Below are 27911 nucleotides of genomic sequence, written 5' to 3'. Positions count from 1 at the left end.
CATGCAGATGAAATGTTGATTTTAAAAAATATAATATCAAAACACTGTGATTGATTGAGCTATGTAAATTCAAAATTAGCTTCTCTGGATCTTCTCATTACTAAAAACTCCCAGATCTTAAATTCCAACATGTTACTCTCTGAATACAATTTACTTGCTTAGGTATGGAACTCTTTTCTGTAACTTATCACTCTGCAGGATGAGACTACAATTCTGACTTTATCAAATGTCATTTTCCCTTTCTCTCAAAATGCTGTACAGACATCAGCCTCATTTTACTCCCTAGAATATCCCATGCTTCATTCTGCCTTAGGGCCATAGCACATATTGTAACCTTTTCCTGATCTGTTATCTCTCAAGTATTTTTCAAGTAAGACTCCTTCTCATTCTTCAAATCTATTTCAATGTCACCTGCTTACAAACAACTTTCCTTACTGCATTATCTATGTGTTTCCCTCCCTGTTATTCTTTAAGACTGCATTCTGTTTATTTCTTTAAATAGCATTTATCTTAACTGGCAATTATATATATTTTTTGCTTGCTTGTTTCTCTGTCTTCCCACTAGACTAAACATCTCACGCTACATTTTACCTTTACCAAAACAAAAGATGTTCAAATCATGTGTGATGAATATTGCCTCAAAATCTCGGAAGAAAATTATCCCACATAAAGAAAGTAGTTAGAAATATTTATATTGTAGAAAGTGTACAAAAGATTCTAATCTACACCAATAAAAGAGAAACATGCAAATTGACCATCACTCCACTACACCCACAGCCAATCAGGAACGAGTATGCAAATTAGACCAACAAAGATGGCGGCGGCCACAGAGCTGCAGTGAGCAGTAGGCTTTGGGTTGCCCCCAGCAATGGAGGAAGCCAAGCTTCCTGCCAGCCGTGGCTGGCCATTGGCTCTGCTCAAGGCTACAAAGTTTCAATTATAGAAGATAAATAAATCCCAGATACCTGCTTCCAGCTGGCCCTGGCCTCCACTCAAGGAGGCACTGAAAAAAAAGAAAGAAAAGAAAAAAAGGAGGGGCTGGGAGCCTGAATCACCGGGGGGGGGGGGAGGGGGGGGGGAAGGCCAGCCTGAAAACAGCCCTCAGATCCTCACCCAGGCTGGCCACACTCCCATGGGGTGAGGGTCCCCAATGGGGGGCTTGGCCAGCCTGCAAACAGCCATCAGCCCCTCACTCCATCAGTGGGGGTCAGTTGGAGGTGATCAGAACAGTGGGGGGGGGGCGGTCAGTTTGGAGTGAGCAGGCCAGCCGGGGGGCAGTTAGGGGTGAGCAGGCTGGCGGGGGGGTATTTGGGGGCGAGCAGGCCAGCAGCGGGGGGCAGTTGGGGGCGAGCAGGCCGGCAGGCAGAGTGGTTAGGGGGAATCAGGCAGGCAGGCAGGCAGGTGAGCGGTTAGGAGACAGCAGTCCCGGATTGTGAGAGGTACTGTAAACCAGCAGTTGGACATCCTTTGAGGGGTCCCAGATTGGAGAGGGTACAGGTTGGGCTGAGAAACAACACCCCCCCCCCAACAAATTTCATGCACTGGGCCTCTAGTCTATAGATAATAAGATAGATTAAAAACTATGTATGTAGGTACATACATAAATTATATTTGTATAATATGTATGTATAGATACATATATAGATGTACATGGATATACAGGGGTGGGGGAAGGGATGGGAGAGAAAAGAGCAAGATGGAGAAACAAAAGTATATAATAAAAATGGCGCACCTAGCAAATTTATTCTATTTGAAGTAACACCATTTGAAAATTTCTGAAGAATTTTAGTCTACTCTCTTCATTATATTACTTCTTAAAAATGTTTTCCTGGTTTCAATCAAATATCATTGAAATTTACTCTTAAGGCCACTATTAGTGAGACCACAACATAAGATGAAAATATATTTTCCTCACTATGGTTATTCATTAAGTACATCTGAATCTGAGTCTTTCATTGTCTACTTCAGTTGATGGTAGAGCTAGGGCAGTCAGTATCGTGCAGAGAAGGGATCCAGCTCAGGTTCTAGTTACATTGGCCAAGGACCCATGTCTGTAGGTGACCTGCCTAGCAAAAGTTCAAAGTCTCTCTGAATACATAGTGATCTCTGCCTCCTGGTTTGCCATGGGCAGTCCCTATTTATTCCAGTGGAACTATAGTTAGTAATATACCCCTTTCACTCTCAAAAACTGTCCTGGTTTAGACAATAAATTATATAGTCGCCCCAGCTGTAGTTCTCTAAGTATGTTAGCTATTAAATGACAGGCAAGGATAGAAATACAAACTGTGTGTGTGTGTGTGTGTGTGTGTGTGTGTGTGTGTGTGTGTATCTGGGGAAAAGGCTCCTAAAGAATGTAGGCAATTCCCCACCCCTTTCTTCATCCATTTCCTTTAAACCCTGTTCTATCCTAGGCTCATTAGAGATTTAGCAGGCAAAGAATTTTTACTGATTATGTTCAGTTAAAACATATACTATGCAGTATTTGAAACATTTTTATATTTGCCGACTTTTGTGACTTTACATTTTCACTAATAGCATAGCATTCATTTAACATTATTTTAAAAAGTTTTTCATTTTATTTTTATTTTAAAGCCCAGTTGCAGCCACCAAGTACTTGACTCGGCTCACAACTAGAAACAGAACATCAAATTTCCCAGCCCACTTAATTTGAAAGCCTGCCAAGATAGGTGAAAGGCCTTATAAATATGTAAAGCAGGAAGTTCAAATTACAGTCAAGTAAATCTCTAGTGATTGATGTTCTTTTCAAAACAATTTTTTAAAAAAATTAATAAAAAGCACAATATAAGAGCCCCTTACCAAACGTTTCACCAGAGTTCAGACTGGACAATGTACTTTGACTACTGTATTTATTTTGGATTTTTACCACTTCCTGGAAGCCTGGAGGAGGCACGGTGGGAAAAAAAAAAAAAAAAAAAAAAAAAAAAAAAAAAAAAAAAACTACCACAGCCATTTTGTTTGTAAGGCAGACTGATAGAATTCTGTCAGCCAGTAAAGGTTTTTGAAACAGAATTTTTAAGGAGAAAAAAATATGTCCACTGATTTTAACTATTTAAATCATTATTTTATTTTTATTCTTTGCAGAAATAGTAGTTATTATGGCTAATAAATTCTATTTTTTTCAAGGAATTCAAGCTCGGCGAGCTAAAGGAGCCATGAAATGAATTTACAAGGTACCTCAAATAAAAAACATTTTGATGGAAATAATTTTCAAATGGTTATATTTGTATAATTATATACCGACTTTTGTGAAGTGAAAAGCAATTTGCTTATGAAAAACGTTATATTCCGCAAACCTTCTCCCCCCCCTACAAAACCACATACAAGAAAAAGAGTGTTCCTTAAGACGTTAAAAAGGCATCTTCCTGAGCTAATAAGCAGTCGTGAATGCTATTGTTTTGCAGTGTCACTTAACAGCAAGCTTAGACTTTTGTAATTTGCATGGCTGTGCTTTTAAAAGCCCAGTGTAAAATGGCACACATACTGCATTTCTTTCCGAGCTGCAGGAGGCGGGGGCACGGGGGATAGTGCAGACTGTAGGGACACTGCCCTCCCAGCCAATCAGAGCACGCCTGCTTGCCATCACAAAGTTGTTAACCCCAGTCTTCTGGCTGTGCTGCCTCCTCTGCTTTTAATCTTCCGTGGATATTTCTCCGATTTTCCCCCAAACGCTCACAGATCCTGGAGGAAGCCACCCCATTCTGCCGCCGATCATGGAAGAAAGTATTACTTTTTATTTACCCAAAATCTTAAGGATGTTTCAAGCTCCATATGCTGCCTGGAGGCTGTTGTTTCTAGGGACACAAGTATCCAGCCTATATTGTTACAATTGTTTTTCAAGAACTGGCTTCTCCTTTGCCTGCAATAAAGGTAAGTTTGTAATTTAAAATATTTATGTCAGTAAGTCTTTGAAGGAAACACCAGGTAAAAAGAATTTTCATTGTATTTCTTCTAACAAAACCAATCTTTGTATTTTTTTTAGCTTTGATCTGCACATTCTACTTAATCTTGTCTTTTTCTTACCTAAAGAAAAAATCTTTTTTTCAGTATTAAAGTGAAATATTTATAATGTAAATTATCCTTTAATTACTGTGAACTACGAGGAACTAAGCTATTTCAAGATGGATTTGTTTTGTGCTAGCAATGTTGGTAATGCCAAATATTTACATATCCTCTTTATAAAAATTACGTATTACCTAATTTGTCCAGGATTAAATTATCAGCAGGCAAACTGACGGATGTAGTTTGTTTGTTGTGTTCTTTAAGGCCTATTGTGGTTTTCTTCATGGATTACTTGGAAACAAACTACAGAAAAGCTGCCCTTGGTATAAGGAAGGTGGAGATAGACATAACCGGGTTTATATTAAGTTATGGCTGTTACTAAATAATGGATCTTTTATTTGTTGATCAGATCTAAACTTGTGTTCCATGATATTGTTTGAAGCTCTTCATTAGATAATCTTTGCAGATCTATCTTGTTTTTCTCCAAAAAGGTACACTTGGGAGACATTTTGTAATTTGGGGGCATTTTTCTAATTTTTTTTTCTTTTTGCACACGGTGGGAGATCTTTTTTGTTTTGCATTGATCTGTGTTGGTGGCGCTGTAGTGCTCCTCACCAATTTGTCAGTTTCACTAAAGAAAAAAGGAGGAAAAGAGGTGGGGCAAGATTTGATCTATTATCTTATCCCTTTATTTCCTTAAAGAAAGTTCAATTTGGTCAGAAGAAATTATTCAGTTGTATGATTTAAATGTTTTGTGTGAACTGTGAACTATGGATGAGAGCAAGGAGCATCAGAGACAGGCATGCAGTTTGTAGTTGTGTATTATCTGATATGATTATCTCTAGGTCAGAAGTCTTCAATAATAAAGCTGCCAATTTACTCTCTCTTGCCTCAGTAACAGTTTGCTTTTTCCATATAATACAATATCATACATGTTAATGTCTTTTCAATTTAAGAAAATGTTTGAGTTTTAGTTCACGAACGTTGTAAAAGTTGTATTTCATTTTGAACCTAGGGATTTCTTAAATAACTATTTTAAGTTTCTCCTGGGAATTTTCTAGTAGTTTGACATATAATAATGCCTACATTATTGTCTGGTTTATTTTGAAATGACACTTCAATTGAATTTATGTATATCTTTGTTTTCTAAAGGCTAATTTTTTAAAATAAATTTTTATTATTCAAAGCATTAAAGGTTAATTTTTAAAGAACATATATACAACTGCTTTTAACATATCTAAATGCAGGATAAGTCTTTTCCATCTTTGTCCTTATTGAGCATTATCTGCTTAGAGAATATTTAGGCCCAAAGCCTCACAAGAATAAAAATGTATATTATGATATGACATAGGTTTTACTAGCCTCTGTGAACATACTAGTTGTTTATTAAGACAGTAAGTATGTCTTTCATTCAAAAAGAAAGTGGGAGGAATTGGTTGTTGCACCTAAAAATATATTATTTTGCCAAATAATATATAAAAATATATTGAATAATCATGAAAAGTGAATAATCTTTACTTATTAAATGTAGCATACAGAAATTAAAACAACAAATAGTATCCTAGACCACCCTTTTCATACAATTGAATATATTATTTCTTGAGAGAGTAAAAATTTCTGTGATTTATTGGGTTCTTATTCACTTTGACATATATAAGTGTTCATTTCACTAATCATTTAAAATTCTAAAGAAAAACAATGTGTGAAAATGACTAAAAATAGTATTTCTGATATTTGTGTCTCTATAATTTACCTGTTTAAGATCCTTTCCTTGAACTTCAAAAATAATTATGTATTATGCCTATATTTCATTTATACTATGCTATAAAAATTTAAAAATGTTCACTAACATTTTATCGCTTTGTGAAATTGAAACGTCCCCATCAAGACTAGTTATTACATTATAGATTATTTATTGAATGATATACTGCAGGTATAAACTTATTATCTAACCCTCTGATGGAGAGTTTAGTTCTCTAAAGTTGATCTACTGAAAACACTATACTTGCCTGTATTTTAATTGCTAAAATATTCTGTTATTCAGCTGGTGATATTTTAAATTTTAATTTGTGAAAATTAAAAATGTTTATGTAAGGTAGCTCCCCTTATAAAAAACAAACTGATGCTATGAAGTCCATATGTAACTATGCAATGCTCTTTGTTCTCTCACACCATTGACTATTACATCATTGATTATGAAGTAACCATTATAGTTAAATCTTTACTTTAAAAAAATCATCCATAGATATTTATGTTAAAGATATTTTCCTATCTGTGATTCTAAATCACTATGTAAATGAGGTTTAAATCTATGAGGCAAAAACAGTTCATTATTTTATATTTTCCACTTTTAAATCTACCTTGTGCTTCACTTTAGTTATTAATTCTTTGGATGTTGTCTTTTTTAATTGATAACATTTCTGTAGGCATTTAGTTCATGAGTTTGGTGTGAAAATGATTAGAATTATTATAATAAATGATGCTTTAATCATGAAAAATCTTTACTTATTAAATGTAGCATACAGAAAACTCAGGTTTTCATGTAATAGTTACTAGATTATGAACAATTATTATTATTCATTAAATTATTTTTTTAAATTTCCATTTTACTCAACAGTTACACATATTTCTTTCTTGCACACCAGAGATTTTAGCAAGTAGTAAAATTGACTATATTAAAATATCATATTTTTCACCCTGCCCATCACTCTGATGGAGGGAAGGGTCCATGAGTAGTGAAATGGCCAAAAAACAGGTTGCAGGAAGAAGAAATAAATAATGCCAAAGACATGGAGAATATGTAAATCAGATTCTAAACAACAAACCTCAGAAAAATGAACTTGAAATTATGAAGGTTGGTCAATAGCAAATAAACTGAGAATTTTTAGACTCAATGCAGTAAACCCACATAATTTTCTAATTATTAATTTGTATTCATTAGTATTGCTAAAGGTTGAGAAAATTTTCAGGTTAACCAAACCTATTAGGAAAGATGAGTTAACAAAGAGAAGAAACATTTATAGAGATAAGATGACCTAACATAAAATGCTGAAAATATTAGCCAAGACCAATCTAATATATTTTGGAATGAACTCTTTTAGAAGAACAAAAAATAGCTAAAAATTTTGCCCTTTGAAAATCAAGTTTAATACAGGTCTGAAATTGTATGTTCTTAATTTTACCCACTTCTTGTGCATATTTTCTGTACAGATTCATTCACTACTCTCCTCAGCATGGTTTTGCCAAGGAAGAGAAGGAGAAAATTATAGACAAAAATGGATGTTTGTGTTACAACTTTGTTTTTTCTTTCCAAAAAATATTCTCAAATGGAGAATATAAAGGGAAAGTAAAGCAAAAATATAGTTTCTTTATGAAAAAGATTTTTTAAAAAAAAGGTGTACTTTATAGCTTTAACATTTATTTTTATTTGGGGGTTGGTTTGTTTTAGATTTTCCTCCTGTCAGGTATGTGCTATTATGCAAAGATGCTATGATACAATATTAAGAAAAAGAGGAGAAAATCTCTTATGGAGTTTAGAGTCCAATATGGTTCAAAGTTCTAAGGATACTTTAAATCTAAGGTCTTAAATGTGAGAGGTTCCCATCCTATATAATAAAAGGCTAATATGCAAATCAACCGAATGGCAGAATGACCGGTCACTATGACGCGCACTGACCACCAGGGGGCAGACGCTCAACGCAGGAGCTGCCCCCTGGTGGTCAGTGCGCTCCCACAGGGGGAGTGCGGCTCAGCCAAAAGCCGGGCTCACAGCTGGGGAGCACAGCGACGGTGGTGGGAGCCTCTCCCACCTCTGTGGCAGTGCTAAGGATCCCTTGGCAGACACCCCCTGAAGAGGTCCCAGACTGTGAGAGGGTGCAGGCCGGGCTGAAGGACTCCCCCACAAGTGCACGAATGTCGTGCACCGGGCCTCTAGTTCGGTAATAAAGGCCAAATAATATCTCTAAAGTAAATTTTTTTAAACTTAAATCTGCTTAAATAGTATTTAACAAATGTCCTTCTATTGAAGGACCATTATTTGGGTATCAGACATTCACACATTGAGGGGAAAATAGCCCTCAGATTCTAGATATGACCCAAATAAATGCTACATAAATAGATGGTCACCCAGTGCAAATTACTATTGCAAAGTGAGAAATAAAACATTAACTTATTTGCTTGAGGAGAGAGACAAAGGGGATTACTCTGGTAGTAAGAATTTTGGGCATGTCCTTGTGAGGTCCATGTAATGAAAACTTTTTTTCAAATGTGGTAGAGCCTCAGTTTGTACATTTTGCACCCATGTCATGAAATAAATGTCAACGTAAACATAAATTGTAAAATGAAGCAGGGAAATACAATTACAGTATTGAAGTATTATATCAGATTTAAAATATTTTTTTATTTTGAAATCTGTAATACTTTTAATAATATATAACAGAAATTTATAAATAAAAATAAATACTTTAATTTATGAAGATAATATAATTACATGTTTAGCTAATGATTAATTAAGCACATCAGTTATGGAGCAAGAAAGTGCATATAGATCAACTGGAGGAGAAGACACTATTCATTAGGATTCTCTGTATGTGGCTTAAGATACCTCAAGAATAAAGTCACCAAGTCATTTTGTCATAAAGCCAATTAATTCTACTAGCTAGATGTAGTATATCATTTAGTTGGCTTTCATGCTAACATAGAATTCTACTGAAAGTGGCATAAAAAATAAGGATATTGATTATTTAAACTAATTCATAATCAAGAAACAAGGTATTTCTAGTTTTAATTCAGTAGCTCAACAGAGTTATCAAGTTCCTTGGTAGGTTTCACTCTTTTTTTTTTTAATATATTTTATTGATTTTTTACAGAGAGGAAGGGAGAGGGAGAGGAATAAAGAGTCAGAAACATCGTTGAGAGAGAAACATCGATTCAGCTGCCTCCTGCACACTCCCTACTGGGGATGTGCCCGCAACCAAGGTACATGCCCTTGACCGGAATCGAACCTGGGACCATTCAGTCCTCAGGCCGATGCTCTATCCACTGAGCCAAACCAGTCAGGGCAGGTTTCACTCTTTTACATTACCATAATGTCAGCAATGTCTCCTCATAGTGACAAAATGGCTGCTGCAGCTCCAAACATCATATCCTGATATTACAATTTCCAAAGGGAGGCCCTAACCGGTTTGGCTCAGTGGATAGAGCGTTGGCCTGCGGACTGAAGGGTCCCAGGTTCGATTCCAGTCAAGGGCATGTACCTTGGTTGCGGGCACATCCCTAGTGGGAGGTGTGCAGGAAGCAGCTGATCAATGTTTCTCTCTCATCGATGTTTCTAACTTTCTATCCCTTTCCCTTCCTCTCTGTAAAAAAAATCAATAAAATATATTTAAAAAAAAAAAAAAAAAACAATTTCCAAAGGGAGGAGAGTTTCTGTTATGCATCTATAATAATAGAAGCATAATATGCTAATTAGACCAGACAGCTGAATGACATTCCGGACATCCTTCTGGACGACCTTTTGGACGAAGCCACAGTGGCAGGGGCTGGGGCAGAGGCAGCTGCCATGGCGGGTGGGGGCCAAGGCAGAGGTGGTTAGGGGTGATCAGGCAGGCAGGCGAGTGGTTAGGGGCGATCAGGCAGGCAGGCAGAGGCTGTTAGAGGTGATGAGGCAGGCAAGCAGAGTGGTTAGGGGCAATCAGACAGGCAGGCAAGCGGTTAGGGGTGATCAGGCAGGCAGGCAAGTGGTTAGGGGCGATCAGGCAGGCAGGCAGGTGAGCGGTTAGGGGCTAGCGGTCCCAGATTGCAAGAGGCAGTCGGACATCCACCAAGGGGTTCCAGATTGCCAGAGGGTGCAGGCTGGGCTGAGGGAACCCCTCCTCCCCCAGTGCACCAATTTCATTCACCGAGCCTCTAGTCTTTTTATAAGTGAAGGAATTCTTTCCAGAGGCCCACATCACACTGCTTTTAACAGCTCATTGGCCAGTTTGTAGGACATGGTCATAACTAAACCAGTCACTGACAGGTTCTGTGATTGGTTCTTCCAGCCAAAGTGTGAACACCAGGCTGGGTATTCAGTGCTCAATATGGTTAGCTCCTATTTGCTTTGTATAAACTTTAACTGCTTTTTATAAACATTCTTGAGTGATAAAACATGAATACCTGTTTTTATAAAGACCATACTGGTCACAGATGCATCTAATTAAAAAAACAAAACTAAATCCAAACTTTAATTAGAGTTTACTAGGTTCCAGCCTCTAGGCCAGTGGTCGGCAAACTCATTAGTCAACAGAGCCAAATATCAACAGTACAACGATTGAAATTGCTTTTGAGAGCCAAATTTTTTAAACTTAAACTTCTTCTAATGCCACTTCTTCAAAATAGACTTGCCCAGGCTGTGGTATTTTGTTTTTTTTGTTTTGTTCTTTTTAATATATTTTATTGATTTTTTACAGAGAGGAAGGGAGAGGGATAGAGAGTTAGAAACATCGATGAGAGAGAAACATCCATCAGCTGCCTCCTGCACATGCCCTACTGGGGATGTGCCTGCAACCAAGGTACATGCCCTTGACCGGACTCGAACCCGGGACCCTTCAGTCCACAGGCTGACGCTCTATCCACTGAGCCAAACCAGTTTCGGCCAGGCCGTGGTATTTTGTGGAAGAGCCACACTCAAGGGGCCAAAGAGCCGCATGTGGCTCGTGAGCCGCAGTTTGCCAACCACTGCTCTAGGCTAAATGATACCTTTATTATTCCTTTAAATCCTCACACAAACGTTGAAAATAGAAAAATTATTATACCCATTCTGTAAGTGAGGAAATAGGCTTAAAGTTTGGGCTCAGTTACACAGTAAATAAAAAAGCTAGTTTAAAACTGGGAAACCTGGGTGGGCATGGGTCAGTGGTTGAGCATCGACCTATGAACCAGGAGGTAATGGTGATGGTTCCCGATTCCTGGTCAGGGCACACACCCAGGTTGTGGGTTCGATCCCCAGTGGGAGGCATGCAGGAGGCAGCTGATCAATGATTCTCTCTCATCATTGATGTTTCTCTCTCTCCCTCTGTCTCTCTCTCCCCCTTCCTCTCTGAAATCAATCCTATACAATAAAAGCCTAATATGCAAATCGACTGAACGGTGGACTGAATGGTTGCTATGATGCGCACTGACCACTAGGGGGCAGACACTCAACACAGGAGCTGTCCCCTGTTGGTCAGTGCGCTCCCACAGGGGGAGCACCGCTCAGCCAGAAGCCAGGCTCACAGCTGGCTGGCGAGCACAGTGGCGGTGGCGGGAGCCTCTCCTGCCTCTGGGGCAGAGCTAAGGAGCAGCAAGCAGGCAGGAGGTAAGGAGTGAGGGATCCTAGACTGTGAAAGGGCACAGGCTGGGCTGAGGTTCCCCCCCCCCCCCCAAAGTGCACAAATGTCATGCACTGGGCCTCTAGTAAAATAAATATATATATATATATATATATATATATATATATATATATATATATATATAAAAACTGGGAAGACTGAAATCAAAGCCTGTCTACTTACCTGTCCTTCTATACTTACACATTAGATATTTGTAAATTTATTTTATGTAAACTGACATTTTAAATGTAATGTATGGTATCACTGTTTCATGAATCCCCTAGTAACTATTTGTAAATCTAATAACCTCGTAAAATGAGTAATTGCCCACCTAATTTATCAGTTGTATATATTTGAATATTTGTACGATGAATTTGCTAAAGGCACACTTGTACTGCATCTCATCTTTTCAGAAATATCTCATAAAATTCTTTCAGAAGTTGAATTTTAACCGGATATATAAAGATCAAAGACAAGAACTTCTGGGAAGCTTTGTTGAAGTGGGTAAATTCATGATTCATAATACTAGGTCCAAATATTGGCTTCTGTTTCACAATGTATACAATGTTTCGATCTTTACCAACCAGGAGATGTTTTCACCTCTGGGATATTTTGGGGGCATTCAACATACTCTAGATCAATGGATCTCAAACTTTGGCATGCACTGAAATCACCTAAAACAGATCGCTGGGCCTCATACCTACGGTTTCTGGTCAGCTGGTCTGGAGTAGAACCTAAGAAGTTGCATTTCCAGCGAGCTCCCAGATGATCCTATGATGCTGGTCCAGGGACCACTCTTTGAAACACTGCTCTGGAGTACCAGGGGTACCTGCCATGGTAAATATGTTGGCTTTGCAATATGTCAAACTTTAAGGAGTGTCATTTAACATTTGGCAACTATATGAATAAATACATATTGCAATATTAAATAGGGTGATCAGGGTACCCTCATTGAAAACCTCTGGTACATTTACACAATGGAATACTACTCAGCTATTAAAAAAGGAAATCTTACCCTTTGCAACTGCATGGATGACCTGGAAAACATACGCTAAGTGAAATGAGTCAGTCAGAGAAAGACACAAAATAGAAACAGACTCATAGATACAGAGAACAGACTGACAACTGTCAGGTGGGGGTAGGATTGGAGGACTGGTAAAAAAGATGATAGGATTAAACAAAAACAAAAAAAAAACACCTCGTAGACACAGGTAATAGTATGATGATTACCAGAGGGAAAGGATGTAGGGGAAGACAGAAGAGGAGATAAATGGTGATGGGAGGTGAATATACAGATCATGTATTATAAAATTGTACATCTGAAACCTATGTAATTTTATTAACCAATGTCACCTCAATACATTTAATTGAAAAGAGCAAAGGGGGAGTTCAGCAATGACTTGAAGGCCTCAGCATGAATATCATATTTGAGACTTATTTGCCAACAATTCATATATGTATTTTAATCTTTTTTTAAAAAAAATAGCAATCCATAATTTATAAATTACTTTTTTTTTTCAAATTTTTATTAAGGTATATGTGTACATATCTTACCATTGCCCCCCCACCCCACTCCCATACATGCCCTCTCCCCCCAATGTTTTGCATCCGTTGGTTACTCTTATATGCATGCATACAAGTCCTTCAGTTGATCTCTTATTTCCCCCACCTCTCCCTAACCTTACCGCTGTAATTAGACAGTCTGTTTGATGCTTTACTGCCTCTGTAACTATCTTTTGGTTCATCAGTTTATAATGTTTTTTATTATCCCCAAATGAGTGGGATCATGTGGTATTTTTCTTTCATTGACTGGCTTATTTCACTTAGCATAATGTTCTCTAATTCCATCCAGGTGCTTACAAATGGTAGTAATTCCTTCTTTTTTATGGCAGCATAGTATTCCATTGTGTAGATGTACCATAGTTTTCTGAACTTTTAAAAGCAGTGAAAAATAGAATTTAGTTGTGCTCAATAGCAACTTACATCTGAAAAAAGATGTCTGTATCTGTGGCATTTCGCTGGTTTTCTCAAGATTTTATCCTACCAACCACTAATGCTCCACATCTTACCTAATAAAAGAGAAACATGCAAATTAACCATCACTCTGCTACACCCACAGCCAATCAGAGTGAGTATGCAAATTAACCCAGCAAAGATGGAGGTTAATTTGCATATGCAGGCATGCAGGTGAAGCCTGCTATGAGGGGAAGGGGGGCGGTGGAGGGAGCTACTGGAGTGGTGCTCCAGACAGAAGTGAGGACTTGCCGGCTCCGGGCAGCCAGGGAGCAGGGACTTGCCGGCTCCCAGGCAGCCCCGGGCGGCTGGGAGTGAAGCCAGGGGAAGGAAGGCCTATTCTTGCACGAATATCGTGCAACGGGCCTCTAGTTCATTAATAATGAATGGTTTCAATGAAACTAAAAAGAGATGCTGCCATGCCAAAGACCTATATTTAGCTCTGAAACTCATGTCACTGCTCCAATCCACTGGAAGTCTCCATCCTCCAAGAAAGAGGTCAGAAACCCCAATTGAAAAACACTATAATGTGCCAAGGAGTAAAGAGGGCCTTTTCCAATAATTTAATTGCTTCACTGCTCTGAGACAAGAAAATTTTCATTCTTACAGCCTTTGCTCAGTTTCCATTAAAGAATAAAGTCCAAGAAACAAACTGCCAACATAGATAAGCAAAAAGCAATCAGCAAATTCAATGTCCTTAACATTTCCAGAAGCCTCTCCTTTCATACCACTAGAGAAGCTAGTCTAAAGAGTAAGTTTGGGCTGGTGTGGTCTAGTATCAAAGGCAGTCATTCAGCACCAATTTAATAATAGACTCAGATAATTTTAAATAGCTTAAAACTGCCAGAACTGTGCTGTCCAGTATAGCAGTCACTAGACACATGTGGCTATGTAAATTTAATTAAAATTAAAAATTCAATAGCTACACCTGGCCCCAGCTAGTTGGCTAATGTACTGGACAACAAATATATGGAACGATTTTTGTCTTAGTCTGTTCAGGCTGCTTTAACAGAATACCACAGACTGAGTAGCTTATAAACAACAGAAATTTATTTCTCACATTTATGGAAGCTAGGAAGTCCAAAATCAAGGAGCCAGCAGATTGGGTGCCTGGTAAGGACCCACTTCCTGATTCATAGATGGCCATTTTCTTTTTTTATATGTTTTTATTGAATTCAGAGAGGAAGGGAAAGGGAGAGAGAGAAACATCAATTATGAGAGAGAATCAGAGATTGGCTGCCTCCTGCATTGTCTCTCCACCCTCTCCCCCGCCACAACTGGGGACCAAGCCTGCAACCCAGGCATGTGCCCTGACAAGGAAAAGAACTGTTGACCTCCTGGTTCATAGGTCAAAGCTCAACCACTGAGCCACAGCAGCTGGGCTAGACTGCCATTTTCTCACTTTGTCTTCACATGGTAGAAAGTGGAGGGAGCTCTCTGGGTCTCTTTTATAAGAATAAAGAAAAAAGAATAATGGAACTGTCAGACCAAATTCTGTGTGGTGAAACATTAAGTTGACCGCTTAATGAACACCAAATTGATCTGGAAGAAGGCAGCAATAGCCGCTCTTAAGTTGTAAGTTACTTTATGTCCTTGTATATTGAAAAAGTTAATTTGCTTTTAAAAACATATTATGAAATTTATTAAAGTTATATATCCAAAGGTACTTCTTATGTTTTTAAATTTAGTTTACATGTCTTATCTTATTTAGAAATCCTGATTCTTTAAAATTTGGTTTCATTTATAGCACCATTTAAGTAAACACCTCTTAACTTTTTATACTGCATTTATAAATTTACTGAATATAATTGCCTCCTTTTGTACCTAGTAAGCATTGTCAAAAAGTTAAGAAAGTCATGTATATCTGATAAATTTAACTTCTAAGTATGGTGACTTTTAAGGTACCTTTAATGTTTCAACACTTACATTTAACTTAGTAGAAGTTCTAATAGGCTTACCTCTTATTCCAATTATGTCAAATGTTCTTAAACAATAATTACCTACACTAAAAAACATTTCTGTACTTATTCTAAATCTTTCTAAAGTTAAAAGATTCTTACCTACTAGGAAAAGAGTTATGTCCTAACAAACAATTTTGAGTGTTGCCTTCCCAAGTGAATATTTTGGTCTGCCTTCTCTGCTTATTGAGGTTTCTTGATGAGCAAAGGTTTGGGTTGGAACACAACTAGATCCTTGTCTGAGACACTGATGTGACATGCTGAGCCAAAGCCTATATGCCTAAAATATTGTCATATCTTTTCTTTTTCAAGCCAAGTTAAGAGTCTTTGGGCTGCACACAAGTGGCTACTTCAGTTGACAAATAATTAGGATTTTTTTACTTCTTAATCTTATAGAATATAAGATTTAGAGACCATTGAATTTGGCAGAATCCTACATTCCTTCACATTTTTTTTTGTAAGATAATTAACTTCTTTTTTAATCCTCACCCCAGGATATGTTTACTGACTCAGAGAGAGAGGGGAAGAGAGAAAAAGAAACATCAATGTGAGAAAGAAACACTGATCAGTTGCCTCCCATATGTCCCCAACCAGGATCAAACTGGCAACATAGGCATGCATGAAACCTGATTGGGAATTAAACCCGCAACCTTTTTGTTGTATGGGACAACTCCAACCAACTGAGCCACCAGGCTGGGGCAAGACATTCAACTCTTGCAGATATTAACAGATACTCAACACTGAATCTCTCTCACAGCTTTGTCTGACTATGTGATCACAATTTCCAAGCTTACTCTATAGACAAGGTTTTTTTTAAAAACTTCTAGAATAGCTAAGTAGAAGCCTCTCCATGCACATTTATATTAAAGCTATGAGAACACCTGAAGGGCACAACTTTGATCTGAGTTCCTAGCTCTGTCCTTTACTACATGTATAACTTGGGACCAACTACTGATCTGTCAAATCCCCAGTTTCTTCTATGAAACAAGGTAGTATTACCAACCTCAGCTATCTTTTGTGAGACCACAATAAATTAATGCATTCAAAGCACCTAGAATAGTGCCTAACATGTCATAAGCACTCAATATAAGTTTAAGTTCATTTTTGCATAGACATCTCCAATTTCAGGGATCAAAATAGGCCTTACACAGTGTAATGGGAATTAAAAAGATCACCCCATGCAGGTGCATTAATATTATAGTATTAGAGAGTCTCCCTTTGTCCCCTATAGGTACTCTATTGAACAAAGTCACCAAATCAAATAGCTTTCCCAAGAATGAAGGTTTGTTATCTGCTCATTGCTTGTTAAATAAATCTTTAGAGGGCTTCAACTGTATTGAAAACAAAACAAAACAACAACAACAACAACACAAAACATTGTGCTGAGCCTTTGAGGATTAAAGAGAGACCAGAAGAGCAGCATTTGGGAATTGGGGTAAAATTCATGGAGAAGGTAATTTTGACCAGAGTCTTGAAAAACAGGAAGACATTGTGAGCATAGGTTAAGAAGAATAAATGCATGGCATTTGGGAATACCAACTAAAAGTTCAGTATAGGTAGAGAGGAAGATGTAACTTGTGCAGAGCCTGGAAAAGATAAACCCATGATGGTATCTTGGAACCAGCACAATGACTGAATCTAGATATCAGTCATTGTCCACAGAACACTAGTTAAAATGCTTGTAGTTGGCAAGAAAATACTGATGGGAAAAATAGGAAGGAATGCCCAGCCAGTGTAGCTCAATGGTTGAGTGTTGACCCATAAACCAGATCATAGTTCGATTCCTAGTCAGAGCATGACTGGGTTGTGCAGGAGGCAGCCGATTGCTTATTCTCTCTCATCATTCATGTTTCTATCTCTCTCTTCCTCTTCCTTTCTCTCTTTGAAATCAATAAAAACATTTTTTAAAAATAGGAAGGAACTACCTCTTTCTTATATTAACCTGTTTATCCTTTGTCTGGTAGAGGAAAACTCTGTTGGTCTGGATCTCTGGCCTGGTAAGTTTTGATGGGGAGAGTAAAGAAAAGAGAAAAGGTTGAAAGTTGGGGACAATTTTCAGTGTAGACACTGGGTAGCAGGGGGCAGCATGAAGGCACCTGAAAGTTGAAAGAATGCATAGAGGATTTGTTTCTGCAATGTTTCTTGTCAATTATAAGTTTATATCTATGAAGCTACTTATATTAATAACTTAATATTCTTTTTTCCAAAATGAAAAGAAATTAAAAAGAGAAAGAACATATATTTTAAAAAAGGGAAAGAAGAGAAATAATAGGTTGGCTAATGACAGGATGATGCTGCTATTTCAGAGCACAGAACTAAACAGTTGTCTAGGTATTATTTCTTTTCAAATGAATAGGAATTCAGAGTTTATATAAATTTGAAAATATATAAATTCTAATTGGAAAACACACGTTTATATGACTAAGATATTGTATTTTTTAAAGTACACTTGTTCAGTCATATAAACACACATTTATATGACTAAGATATTGTATTTTTTAAAGTACACTTGTTAAAGAATTAGTAAAAATAAAAGTGGGAAAACTTTTGAAAATAAAATTTTAGTTAAATAATGAATAAATGTTTAATATGCATTCTATTTTACATATCAAACATATGGAATTCGAAGTTTATGATTATGACATTTTTGAGCTTTTAAATGAAAGTTTTTTTCTTTGTATCTGGAATTCAAGATTTTCTACACTGAATTTCATCAACCTTTTCTGGTGAAATTCATATTTTACCAACTCTTTTAGAAGTTTGGATGATTACTGATGTTAAGAGTGAAAAATTGCAAGTTTCCATGTAGACTTTTTTAGCTCTGGAATTCGCCATTGTGAATGCTACATCTCACCCACCAGAAAATCTCTCTCTCAAGTGTATTAAGAAGATGGTATTTTGCTGCTTCAGACACTGTACACTTAGGAAGAAACTTTGCCACTGATTCTCTGTGTCCATCATACATATTAAGGAGGTTGTGATCCCTGTGGAGGTCAACCTTCATGTGCTGCTTTTCATTTCCTCATTTTACCATATTGTGTATGTTCTTTCTAGATACAAAGAAAAAAATTCATTTAAAAGCCCAAAAATATAATAATCATAATATCTTGTACCTTATACTTGTCACTTTAAACGGCAACATAAATTGATGGCTTACTTTTCCATAATTGCTGAATATTGATTTCCAACTTTATTAAGGAAAATCTACAATAATGAATAAACTTTTGGTTTAAGTTAGTTTACCTGAAAATTGGTTCTTAAATATCATAAGAAGAGGTAAAATAAATAAATAAATTACTTTGTTTAAATTAATAAATTAATTTCCCTTCACCTTTTATTTTGAAGTCTGTATCTTTCTTTTCATATTAATTCCTTTCATATTGAGATATTTGCAACTATGTGAATTTCTCAGGTCACATTTGACCATACTCATAACAAATATTGTCAGAAAATACATTAAGGCATAGTTTCTATAGAAACCATATACCTCAATTTAATTCTTTTAACGTTTTAGGTCTAAAGTTTCATGTATCTCCATTTTTTACTGCCAACTATAGAAAAGGGGTAATAATTGTAAAAGTTAAGAGTTGAGAGGGATCAAATCTTAGTCCTTTTCAAAGTTGAGGAGATTGAGACTAAGGTTGATTAAGATCAAGATCATACAGCTAATTGGTGGTAGAACCAGAATTAAAACCTACATCTTTTAAAATAAAATGCTCATAAATAACTTTAATATAGAGGAGATAGACGAGCATGAATTTATTATTATTATTATTGATTTCAGAGAGGAAGGAAGAGGGAGACAGAGATAGATATATCCATGATGAGAGAGAATCATGGATCAGCTGCTTCCTGCAAGTCCCCTACTGGGGATCGAGCCCACAACCCAGGCATGTGCCCTTGACTGGAATTGAACCTGGGACCTTTCAGTTCACAGGCCGACGCTCTATCCACTGAGCCAAACCGGCTAAGGTGCATGAATTATTTTTAATGACTCAGTTCTAAAAATGTAACATGGCTTTAAAAACTTTTTTTAAAAAATAGTTTAAATCTTTATTGTTGAGGGTATTACAGATGTCCCGCTTCCTCCCCCATTACCCCCTTCCACTAGATTCTGCCTCCTACCACCCTACTATCCGTGACCATAGGTAAGATCTTTGGTTAATCTCTTCCCACCCTGCCACCCCCCTTCCCTCTGAGATTTGTAAGTCTGTTCCATGCTTCTGTGCTTCTGATTCTATTTCATTCACCAGTTTATTCTGTTCATTAGATTTAAATATATATATATATATATATATATATATATATATATATATATATATATAAATTATTTATTTCAGAGAGGAAGGAAAAGGAAAAGAGATAGAAACATCAATGATGAGAGAGAATCATTAATCGACTGCCACCTGCACGTCCCCTACTGGGGATCAAGCCCACAACCCAGGCATGTGCCCTTGACTGGAATTCAACCTGGGACCCTTTAGTCCACAGGCTGACATTCTATCCACTGAGCCAAACCAGCTAGGACTGTTCATTAGATTTTTTGTTCATTTATTTTGATTTTTAGATTCAATTGTTGATAGATATGTATTTATTGCCATTTTATTGTTGACATTTTTATCTTCTCCTCCTCCTCTCCTTCTTCTTCTTCTTCCTCTTCTTAAAGAATTCCCTTCAACATTTCATGTAATACTGGTTTGATGATGATGAATTCCTTTAGCTTTTTCTTACCTGTGAAGCTCTTCATCTGATCCTCAATTCTAAATGACAGCTTTGCTGTGTAGAGTAATCTTGGTTTCAAGTCCTTGTTTTTCATCTCTTTGAATATTTCTTGCCACTCTCTTCTGGCCTGTATAGTTTCTGTTGAGAAATCAGCTGTCAGTTGTATGCCCGCTCCCCTGTAGGTAACTAACTGTTTTTTTTCTTGCTGCTTTTAAGATTCTTTGTCTTTAACCCTTGGCATTTTAATTATGATGTGTGTTGGTGTGGGCCTCTTTGGATTCCTCGTTTGGAACTCTGTGCTTCCTGGACTTAAGTCTATTTCTTTCACCAGGTAGGGCAAGCTTTCTGTCATTATTTCTTCAGATAGGTTTTCAATATCTTGCTCCCTCTTCTTCTGGCACCCCCATAATGCGAATGTTGGTACACTTGAAGTTGCCCCAGAGGCTCCTTACACTATCTTCATATTTTTGGATTCTTTTTTCTTTTTGCTCCTCATATTTCAAATCATTGATTTGATTCTTAGAATCTTCTACTCTACTGTTGAATCCCTATAAAATATTCTTTATTTCAGTTAGTGTGTGCTTAAACTGACTGGTCCTTTTTCATGTCTTTGACATTCTACTAAGATCCTTAAAAGTCTCATGAAGATCTCTGAATAACCTTATAGCCATGGTTTTGAACTCTATTTCCAGTCGTTTGCTTGCTTCCATTTCTTTTATATGTGACATGTTTGTCTCCACATTTTGGTTGCTTCCCTGTGTCTGTTTCTATGTATCAGGTAGAGCTGCTATGTTTCCTAGAATTGGTAGACACAGTGGCTCAGCCTGCCCAGTTATCTGAGCTGGACACTCTAAGAATGCCCCAGTGTGGGCCGTGTGCACATTCTTGTAGTTGAGCCTTGATTGTTGGTGTCACTGAGGGGAGTTGACCTCTAGGCCAACTGGCTGTGAGGACCAGCTGCAACTACAGTGGGAGAGCTACTGTGCAGGAAACACTCCTATGAAGCAAGACTTGTTTCAGTGGGGCTTTGGTGCTCCCTGAGTCTGCCACTTGAGTGTCACTTGTGGATGTGTAGAGTTGTAATCTGCTACGGTCTGAAGCTGTTAACTGGGTGCACTGGCTCTAGGGCCTCCAGGGATATGTAAAGTCAGCCACTGCCTGAGGCCACTCAGCAGGAGCTACAGAGGGATCCAGACAGCTGCTATTTGTTATTTGTATTGGGCGTGGAGGTGCCCAGGTGAGGCCCAGCTGTGAAGCATGGCAGGCTGGTGCTAGTGCTGGGTCTTGAGCCTTTTATTTATAGGTTTGGGGCACCTTGTTTGTGAGATTTTACCAAAGTCTGAAGCCTAAGTCAGGACAGGCCATTCGTATGGAAAAGCTACTGCAAACATCTTGGATAGGGCAGCAAACTGAATGGGGGCAGGGTCTCAGGGAATCCCCAGAGCAGAGCAAACCATGCGAGCCAGGCTGATGGAGACTCAGATATGGCTGCCAGCCAGCTCTGTGACAGGGGAGGTCCCAGCACAGGAACAATGACCCATGAAAGCATCTCCAGTCTGGGAGAAAGCCACCCCTGCCCTGATGCCAGACAATCCAGTTCCTCCCCATCTGTTTGGGTCCCTTGGCGCTTGAGCTTAGAAGAAGTGGGCCCACATAAGTTTGTGCACTGGCCCTTTAAGAGGCACACCTGGGTCTCCAGCAGCCTCTATGTAACTCAGCCACAATCCAGGCTGGTTTTTAAAGCCCGTAGTTGTGGGGATTTCTCATTCCAGCTCTGGAACCCTGGGCTGGGGGGCTACAGTGGGGCTGGGACCCCTTGCTCCTCATGGGCAGCCTCCACAGAGATGATCTCCCTCCCAATTAAAAAAACAGCACACATGGGTGTCAGACCAGCCTGTTCCTCACTTCCACCCCTCCTACCAGTCTCAATGTGCTTTCTTCTTCTCTAGTTATAGGACTTCCATTCAGCCAGCTTTCAGGTGGTTCTGAATAATGGTTGTTCTGTATTTTAACTGTAATTTTGATGTGCTTGTGGGAGGCTGCGCCAGCATTTATCTACGCCGCCATCTTGGTTCTAAAAACTTTTTGTTTTTTAAAAATAGACTTAAAAACTCCCATGATGGAGGCAATACTATTATATATACAGTTAGACTCTTTTCTCTATATTTGAAATTGTTTTGTTTTTTATCCCACTGAGAATTAAGAAAAGGGAGTTTTAAGAAAGACCATTTTACAGAATATAGTTCAAAATTAATCCTGAAGAATCATTACTTCTCAAGTAGACCATGAATTTTTGGTTATTTAAAAAAGCACAGCCTGGCTGGTGTGGTCAGTGGTTGAGCATTGACCCATGAACCAGGAGATAGCTATTCCGTTCCCTGTCAGGGCCATGCCAAGGTGGTGGGCTCAATCCCCAGTAGGGGGCTGGCAGGAGGCATCCAATCAATGATGTTTCTCTCTCATTGATGTTTCTATCTATCTCTCCTTTCCTCTCTCTATAAAATCAATAAAAACATATTTAAAAAAATATTTGTAAAAGACAACCTGCCTTTAAAAATACAAAATACAAAAGCACAGGTTCTGGAACAGCCCATGAAAATGAAGGCAAAAAGGATTCTGTTTAAACAGAAGAACAGTTAGGTATAGGAGAGACATACTACAGTGTTTGTTCCCTGTATGCCTGATGTAAAGATGTGTGTGTGTGTGTGTGTGTGTGTGTGTGTGTGTGTGTGTGTGTGTGTATTATCATCTCTGTGCATAGAAGGGGAAAGGATAGGATTTGAAAAATTATTCGGGAAGGAACATATATTTTCTCTTTAAGGTTTGGGTTTTGAGTATTTTTGTTCCAAGGAAAGGACTGATCAGCTAGTGTAAACCCAGTTTAGCATTTATGGTAAAATGAAGGTAATGAGGCTTCCTCTGGGGCAACCATCTTTCCACCTTACACTGGAAACTTCCTTTAAGAAAAAAGCTCAGCTATTTTGTGAAATAATATCTAATTCTTGTTAAAATCTTACAGGCACTATAAGCTATTTTGTCAGATTTTGACAGGCACTGAAGCTATTTTGTCAATTTTTGAAGAGATTAAATGAGAGAATGCATTAAAATGCCCAGCCCAAAGTAAGAGCTCAGTAAATATGGTTAAATGAATTATTTATGTACTCTATGGAAAGGGAAGGAAAGTGATGCTCATAGAAATTAAGGATTTATTCAAGTTTACAGAGCTAGGATAGAGCAAAGTTGAGATTCAAACCCAAATTGTGTCAGGCTCTAACAGCTAGCACTTTTAATCCCTACATTACACTCTTTTATCTTTTATCAATTTGTTTTCTTAAAGTTCTTCTGCTAGAAACCTTGAATACTGCTTTTTAAATGAAGGAAATTTACTGATTTTTCTGTTCTAAATGGGGTGATTTAAGAAAATTATATTGAACATAAAAATTTATAATTGTAAAAATTATAATACAGGAATTTCTTATCCCAAAATAATTCAAACTTATCATAGTTTTCCTAAACTTTTATATTGTGCTAGACACTCTAGAACAATTTTTTAAAAGCAAGATAAATTAAAAGGGGAAAAAAAACAAATAAAACAGGTGAATTTCTGTGTTGTCTTAAAGATTTCCTATTTAAGGAAATCTCCAAAAGATCCTAGTCTAGCAATTAAATCTTCTGTGACCAACTTTATGATTTGAATAGGTCATAGATTTTCTGTTCCAATATTTTTTTTGGGGGGATGTATATGTATTCCTAACTACTATGATGAAATTAAAATAATGTATTCTTCCTTATATTTATATAGTACCTTGTAATTGTCAAAGACTTTTCACTATATTATCTCATTTATTCTTCACAATGGCCTAAGAGTGAGAACAAGTGTTCTTTAGAGCAAGCATATGAGATACTTAAGGCTCAGAAATTAAATAATTTCTATAGGGTCATATTGCTGGTAAATGGCAGACACTAGATTAGGTTCAAGATCTTCAAACATGGAAGCTGGTATTCCTACCAGTATATAACCCTATGTCTTACTGCATGATATTGCTACTTTGAATGCAAAATGTTACTTACGATTTGACTGTTTTTACACAAAGCACTCACCCTATGCAGAGAGATCCTAACAGTAGCAACCTGTGCAGAGAGGCCCTGACTCCCTGGGAGCTTACCTGATCAAATTTGGAGATTGAGCAGACACTGGACAATCACCTGATAATTATTTGGCAATGGAGGGGAAAGGTGTAGCAGAGCTCCTTGTAGATTTAAACATAGAGATGTTACAAAACTATCAAATGGAAACAAAACAAAAAGATTCCAGAGGATGAGTATAATTTTGTGTACAAATTAGTTTATATATATCTAGTTGGTTTATGGTTTCATTTGAGGATTTCTTAGCTTTGTTTTGTTTCCTTAGCTAAAGAGGTTTGAAGGGTTTACAATCAATATTATGTTTTACTAGAGGCCCGATACACGAAATTTGTGCAAGAGTAGGCCTTCCTTCCCTGGCTGCTGGCACCGGCTTCCCCCTGGCACCCGGGATCGGGGCTTCCCTCGCAGCCCTGGCTTCATCCGGAAGGACGTCTAATTAGCATATTACGCTTTTATTATTATAGATACTGTACATACAAAAAATAAAGCTCAGAAAAGTAAAATGATTTAGTCAAAGGAGTAAAATAAAAATATCCTTAAAAATAGCTCATGTTTGCCTGGCTGGCATGGTGCAGTCAGTGGTTAAGCATTGACCTATGAACCAGGAGGTCATGGTTTGACTTGCAGTCAGGGCACATGCCCAGGTTTTGGGCTTAGTCCACAGTGTGGAGCATGCAGGAGACAGCCAATCAATGATTCTCTCTCATCATTGATGTTTCTTTCTCTCTCTTTCCCTCTCCCTTCATTCTCTGAAATCAATAAAAATATATTTTAAAAAATAGCTCATGCTTATTGAGCATGACTTTTGTTTCTCTGCTTTAATGACTTCATTGAATCAATATAACAACCTAACTGATAGATTCTGTTATGACTCTTACTTACCAAGAGCTTAAGTTATAGTAAAAATCTTTGAATCAAAATTCAACTTGTTCTTTTTAGTAGTGACTCAAAGAAATGTAGCTAAACATTCTAGTGAATTTGGTGTTAAATACCAAATATACTGCCAAAGTTTAGCAATTTGGTCAATTCCAGTGCCTGTTAGAATTCTGTCCCAGTTTTATACTCAAATGTCTTACCTTGCACTGTTTTTAGTAGGATAAAAATCTTAAGAATTAATAAAAATAATACTTCATATTTACAAGATATTTATGCCTTTTCAAATTATACATGTCAGACCTTTTTAAGTAATTAATGGATAACTCTGGCCGGTGTGGCTCAGTTGGTTGAGTGCCGATGGACCTTTGTCTCTCATTGATGTTTCTCTCTCTCTCCCTCCTCCTTCCTCTTTCTCTGAAAAAAGAAATAAAAATAATATTTAAAAAATAAATAAATGGATAACTTGTTCAGAAAAACTCATTTCCTTGCACTGCCTAGATTAGAATTCCCAAAGTATGCTTTTTATAGAACTAACTAATGGTAATAATTGATAGTATATGGTCAGATAAATTTGGAAAATACCATGCTAAGTATTAGTAAATAAATTTCTTTGCTGCAGGACTTGTCTGAGCTTATACATTGTGTGCCTATACATATTTTAAAGAGAACACTATAATAGGCAGTATTTCTCTAATATATTGTTTTTTTTTTATGAAACTCATTTCAGAATGTAACATCTGAATTAGTGTTTTATGGAACATAGTTTTAAGATTCTTAGTTCATATCTGGGAAGAAATATTGACATTTAAGACTTGGATTTTTGCCATCAGCTCAAATTGACAATAAAATTGCCAACCTTCATTTGTGTAGATTTGCTTTATTGTCATTCAAAGAACAACAGAAATTTGTTCTGTGCCTTAAACCATGAAGAGTTAAACCCATTTTTATTTCAAATATTCTATGAGAATTATATATGCTCTTTATAATAAACAAAAGTCAGTATGTTCTAAATGTCCCTTAGAGGTTGAAGATTAGGTAAATTATGCTATATACATAGGATAAGTATCTCTGTCAAAAATGATCCTATAAGAATATTAATGAGGTGGGAACATTATTAAATTATATGAAGGCCCAGCTGGCTTGGCTCAGTAGTTGAGCTTCGATCTATGAATCAGGAGGTCATGGTTTGATACCCAGTCAGGACACATGCCTAGGTTGTGGTTCAATTCCCAGTGGGGGATGTGCAGGAGGCAGCCAATCAATGATTCTCTCTAATCATTAATGTTTATCTCTCTCTCTCCCTCTCTTTCTCTCTGAAATCAATAAAAATGTATTTTTAAAAATTATATTAAGAAGTGGGGACCCCAAAACAATATACAGTATTATTCTATTATAAAACAGGCAAATGAAAAACAAAACCAGAAGACTGGAAGAAATAAAAACACCAAATGTTAACCTGATTATGAGTAAATCAGTTAAAACCAAAATATATATCCAAATATATGTGCTACCACAGGGTACTTGCATTGTTTTTTTGGCTTAAAAATCTAGTATTTGGGAAACCTAATTCAAAAGAAATCTTAAGCTCTAGATATGGTTTATACTCTTGCCAATTAAACAGGTCAGGTTCGTCTTTTGTTTGCCAGTTTCTGCAACTTTAAAAATGGAAGATACGTTTTATTTCTTCCCTATCGACAGGATTTTGTGAAGACTTGTGAAATAATAAAATGTATTTTCTTCTGATATTTAATGTATGAGGTACTGCTGATGTTAGCTATTCTGTGTCCCTAAGCTAAGCTGATTTTGAACCTCAAGGTCAGTGGTTCTCAACCTTTCTAATGCCGCGATCCTTTAATACAGTTCCTCATGTTGTGGTGACCCCCAACCATAAAATTATTTTCATTGCTACTTCATAACTGTAATTTTGCTACTGTTAATGAATCGTAATGTAAATATCTTTGTTTTCCGATGGTCTTAGGCGACCCTGCTAGCAGTTCTCAACCTGTGGGTCGCGACATTAGAAAGGTTGAGAACCGCTGCTCAAGATGCTCTCACTCCTGTGAGCAAGTACCTAGAAAAGTACATGGGAGGACCCTGGGAAATCACTTCCACATCCTACATGGCGTTGGCTTACCTGCTCAATGATTAACATGCTTCAGTCTGAGACTCCTCCAATTCACATTCCAACTCAACAGAGCATACTTTCCGCCCACAGCATCCTATAGAAATTGTACTTGCTGTGATCTCCAATGACTTCCTCATTCTTTTTGGTCCTCCTCATTGATCATCTCCTTAAAATACTGACCTCACCTGGCTTCTCTCCATGATTCTCCTAGCCTCTCCTCCTCTGCTCTCTTCCTGGTTATTCTCCTTCAGCTGTCTCCTAATTGTTGATGTTCTCAGGGGCTCCATTCTCCATGGTCTTTCCTTTCACTCCATAAATCATCTTTCACACCAAAGTCACACTCCTCGGGTCAGAAATCACTTTCCCTTCCCTCCTCTGAAAGAGAGGAAGAACCGGATCCAGAGAGCAATTGGCAGTCACAATGATACTCCAAGTATTATAAAAAGGAATAGTCGGTTTGGCTCAGTGGATAGAGTGTTGGACTACAGACCAAAGGGTTCCAGGTTTGATTCTGGTCAAGGGCACTTACCTCAGTTGCAGGGCCAGGCCCAGGCCCTGGTCAGGCACTAGCAGGAAGAAAACAATTGATGTGCTTCTCTCACACTGCTATTTCTCTCTGTCTTTCCCTCTTTCTTCCACTCTCTCTGGAAATCAATGGAAAAATGTCCTCGGGTGAGGCTAAAAAAAAAAAAAAAGAATATA

The 27911-nt window shown here is 37.5% G+C and overlaps 1 protein-coding gene across 1 annotated transcript in view; it reads left to right on the top strand.

The window, feature by feature from the left end:
• Positions 1–3577: 3577 nt before the first annotated feature.
• Positions 3578–27911, top strand: part of EPC1 (enhancer of polycomb homolog 1) — a 111096-nt gene continuing 86762 nt past the window's right edge. Inside the window, exon 1 of the mRNA XM_080657619.1 lies at positions 3578–3888. The gene's annotated coding sequence lies outside the window, so the exon portion shown is untranslated. The remainder of the gene's footprint in view (positions 3889–27911) is intronic.

Source organism: Plecotus auritus (assembly GCF_963455305.1).
Source record: "Plecotus auritus genome assembly, chromosome: 1".
NCBI lineage: Eukaryota > Metazoa > Chordata > Mammalia > Chiroptera > Vespertilionidae > Plecotus > Plecotus auritus.
The sequence above is the reverse complement of the archived record's forward strand: the minus strand, read 5'-3'. Positions and strand labels throughout refer to the sequence as shown.